The following is a 5064-nucleotide window of genomic DNA, read 5'->3' as shown; positions in this document are numbered from 1 at the left end:
TCTTCTCTTTTCCAGTGACACTCCTTTCAGATACACAGCCCCCCACCCACACTCACATGCACATACACAAACACACACACACACAGTCTCTCACCAGACAATGATATAAAGAATTCTACACAAATTTTTTTGAAAAACAAGACCCACTTGGAGTAGCCACCTGTTGTTACCATTTTTAAAGGACAAGAATCACTTTCTAAACCCATTTTTTCTTCTTTCTCTCTTCCTTCTCTCTTTTCTTCTCTTTTTCATTGACACTCCTTTCAGATACACAAGCACCCCCACACACACTCACACAGACACACACAAGCATACACACACACACACACACGCACACTCTCTCTTTCTCTCTCACCAGGCAAAGATAAAAAGAAATCCAGACAATTTTTTTAAAAACAACATTTACCCCCCTTAGAGTAGCCACCTGGTTTTGCCATTTCTAAAGGCCAAGAATCACTTTCTATTGAAAGAACTGACCAGCTATATAGAAGTAAACACAATTTTTTCTTCTTTCTCTCTTCCTTCTTCCTTTCCTTTTCTCTTCTCCATTGACACTTCCTTCAGATACACAAGCACCCCCACACACACTCACACAGACACACACAAGACACACACACACATACACACATTCTCTCTCTCTCTCTCTCTCTCTCACTTTCTCCCCATTCCTCACCCACTTTTACTATCCTATATCTCTCTCCACCCCTACACACTCAATAATACTATAAAAAGAGACAAAAATCCTGAAAAAAAATAGAATCTGACGATTCCGCTAGAGTGGATGCAAGCACTAATATGATTTATAAAAACATGTGACATATTAATAAAAATCTGTAAATATAAAATCATCTAGATTTCTGAGTACCTTATTTCTCTTAATATATAATACCTGTACATCATCTCCAAACCTTCTTATATATTTACTAGCAGTATCGCCCGGCGTTGCTCGGGTTTGTAAGGGAAATAACTATATAAGCATTTTTAGAGAGTTACTTCTCTTATAAATTCGGGCTTTCTTAGCCATTTTTGTTTTGGTGTCTTCAAGCCATGAAGTCGTTCTAAAAGAACGCTGGTTTCCTTCACAATGCATTACGACGTTGATTTCTTTACACTCCCTTCCCCACAGCTTCACGAGGGAGGGAAGGGGGAGAAGCAAACAGGTGCAGCTGTGAGCGTGGACGCCAACTCCGCCGCCATCGACATACGATGCATTTTATGCATTAAAATGGAATAAAAAATGATGTTAAATTATTTTTAAAATCGTTGACGCGCGCTAATAGTCAGACGGGCTCGATATGAATCACGACTATAAGATACCCGAATTTGGTTAAACTGCACCGCAAAATGTGGGAGGAGTTAGGAATCTAAATCGAAGGGGACAGACACTCACACAACTAGAGTTTTATATATATAGATATATATTGATATATATATATGGTTCCGGGTTCAGTCTTACTGCGTGGCACCTTGGGCAAGTGTCTTCTACTATAGCCTCGGGCTAACCAAAACCTTGTGAGTGGACTTGGTTAGCAGAAACTGAAAGAAGCCCGTTGTATATATGTATATATATGTGTGTGTTTGTGCGTCTGTATTTGTCCCCCCAACATCGCTTGACAACTGATGTTGGTGTGTTTATGTCCCCGTAACTTAGCGGTTGGACAAAAGTGACTGATAGAATAAGTGTGTGTGTGTGTTCGAAATGCGGAGTAGATGAAACAAGGACAACAGAAGAAGGGGAATATTCTTTGTGTTGTATGTCTTGTACTCTGTTTTTTCGTTGTTTGAAAAAAAGTTCGTTTCTATGTTTTTGCGTTCGTTTCTCATTGTATTCAACGTTTTTTGATGTCCTGTACCCATATATGCATCTACAAGGACACGCATGTGAAAAGTAATGATGCACGCATAAACATCTAGGAACTAAAGACTCATGTTCACACATATGGTAAATACATATGCATACACCTGGAGTGAAAATAAAAGATTGTGGAAATTGAAAATGCCTGAGAGCTAAAATGTTGCTATATTTAATTACTAGAAAAATGCTATATTTTCGTTGAGATCAATTAAGGACATTTACTCCCTCAAGTCCCCTAAACTCCGAAAATAGGTGATTTTTGTATTTTTTTTTTTTACAATAACGGAGTTTGTGGGATTTAAGGGAGTAAATGCCTTTGACTGATCTAAGCAAAAATTTAGCTTTTTCTAATAATAATACATAGCAAGATTTTAGGCCTCAGGCATTTTCAATTTCCTCAATTTTTTATTTTCACTCCACCCTAGATTACACAATCTATATACCTGCATGCACATATGTGTGTTAGGTTGGAGTGAAAATAAAAAAAAATCGTGGAAATTGAAAATGCCCGAGGCATTGTCTTGCTATATCTTATGACTAGAAAAATGCAAAATTTTCGCTTAAGGGCATTAACTCCCTCAAACTCCGCTATTGAAAAAATTTACAAAAATACCCCATTTCAGAGTTTAGGGGACTTGACGGAGTAAATGTCCTTGATTGATCTCAGTGAAATTTTAGAATTTTTCTAGTAATCAAATATAGCAACATTTTAGCCCTCAGACATTTTCAATTACCACGTTTTTTTTTTTCACTCCACCCTACTGCATATATACATACATCAACTCAACTACATATTTCGAACCTCGGAAACCATCTTAACTCAAAAAGTCTTGCTACTTTGTTAGCGCCCAGCTTGAATACCATTAGAGAGCTTAAATCTCAAAGAAATACCTACATACAGACTTATGTATGTATCTTTGAAAAAATATATATATATATGTGTGTGTGTGTATCTTTCAGAGTTTATTTCAGATACGAAGTATATGTATGTATGTAGGTAACACCAGCGTCCTCTCAACGATTAGTCAGAGATGATTTTGAAAAAATGAGAATATCTGAAATAAACTCGACTGCTCTCACAAACGAGAATACTAAAAATGAACCCGACTGCTCTCAAAAATTAAGTTAAAAAACCAGAACAATAATCCAGAATCCTTGTCCGGAACCAGATCGATCCCAAAATCTAATCAGTTCGTGCCAGTCACGAGGCCAAACATCCTTGAAAGTTTCATCCGAATCCATCCAGCGGTTCTTGAGCTATCTTGTGCACGGAAAACAAACAAACACGACTGAAAACAATACCCCCGCCTTAGCGAAGGCGGAGGTAATAATAAACGGAGATGTTAAAAAACGCTATCTCACAGTGCAGGATGACTATGTTACCGTGAATAAAAATTAGTTTTGTAATTCAATCGTGAAGTTGAAATCTTCAATAGTAAAATGTTTCAAAGTTACATTTTGATAAAAATATATTTAAATTGGAACTTATAAGAATTTTCGATATAGTGTAGGCTTACACTTATTTTGTTTTAGTAAAAGTTACATACTCCAAATTAATTAATAAGCAGCTTTCTTATAGCACAGGTTCATTAGAAAAACGGCGAGTTTAAAAGAAATATAGCTCCCTAACAAAACACAAGCAGCGACACAACAAACGTAGAGAACACATCATCATTTGATCTACCCACTTTTCAGCAAAAATATAATACCGAATATCGCTAGAAATTTCTTAGTCCTAATGAAATACAAGTATCATAATATAAAGATTTGTCATGGTTAACTATTGCTGTACGGAAAATACCAGCACTATACCAATGTATACAGGGCTAATCAAAATAATATACATGTAGCTGAATGTAATTCCACGTCTAAAGATCTCTCTGTTTAACGAGAAATGTTTAGGCAAAGCAATTATGTGCACAGTAAAAGTAATTCCCCGAATGAGTAGCGTCTGGTATGGACGAAGGCTGCGCCAAAGACCATATCCTCATCAGTAAGTCCATTTTCAGAAATGAGGAAAACAAGAAACGATAAAGCTATGTTCAAATGAGTATAGACATTGATAGACCGAAGTGCTGACTACTTGTGTATTGTTTAAATGGTTATTGAAAATGCGACGCCCTACATAAATAGAGCAAGTTGATTATAACTCTGCACTGCTTAGAACTATAATACCCAATCTAACTAATATTGTAAATAAAAGAGCTGAGAAAATGTTCGAACACAATCTCGATAACAAATTTTAATAACTAAATACAAAGGCGAAATAAAAATCAAATTGAAGCAAACAAAAAGTGGTCATCCTGTAGAGTAACCAGAAACTTATAATCTATGTTCCCTTGCATCACTAAACAGCAACAATAGTTCCGTTCTAATTTTTCAGTTGGTTGTTTAAACTGTTCTATGGTTTGCAGCTTTGATCAGAACGGGTTTTAATTCAAGCGTTTTATAATAAATTCTGTTAGTTTGTGGTTAGGTGTGAACTATGTGGTGTCATATTTCAAGAGCTTTTTAAAGACGTATTCACTTATCCAACAATTCGGGTGTCTGATTACTGTATCATAGTGTATATTTCATTCATCTGATGAAGTATGTTCGGCTCGAAATTTGATGTAGTGGGAAAATGGTTAAAATTTCACAATAAAAAATGCATCAGTTTGCTCTACCAAACGCATAGATACTCTATGTTCGTAAGAATGATTGTAAACACACGCGCACAGACATATGTTTGTGTATGTATATGGAAGGTAACTTTCTCGATATTATTTCATTTTAAGCAAGCCATTTTTTTTTCTGCCCAAATTACTTTTGTTACATTTGCATTTCAGGCGGATAGACGTGTGCATCATTATGCATACCGTAGCTTCTTACAGAAGATTATAATTTATCTTGATTTGCTTTTATTTGAATCAGTGAATCACTATACATTTTGAATGGCAAAACACATTTTACAGTTGAGCAGCAGACTTCCACTGTCTGTTGACGTATCTGATATGTTAATGTAACTGAAGAAACAGGGAAAATTCTTTTCGTTTAAGTTTTCCAGTGAAGCAAATACCTAGGTTTGTTAGTGATTAAAGCAGAGAGGTGCAAAGAAAAGTGTTTAGGTGGCGGGGGGGGGGGGATTTATTTACGAGATATAACTTTATTACCGTTTATAAAAGTAGAAAATTGGCATTTGTGATGTTTATGTTTCCCCAAAAGAAGTA

The sequence above is a fragment of the Octopus sinensis genome, linkage group LG11, assembly GCF_006345805.1.
Source record: "Octopus sinensis linkage group LG11, ASM634580v1, whole genome shotgun sequence".
NCBI classification, from domain to species: Eukaryota; Metazoa; Mollusca; class Cephalopoda; order Octopoda; family Octopodidae; genus Octopus; species Octopus sinensis.
The sequence above is the reverse complement of the archived record's forward strand: the minus strand, read 5'-3'. Positions refer to the sequence as shown.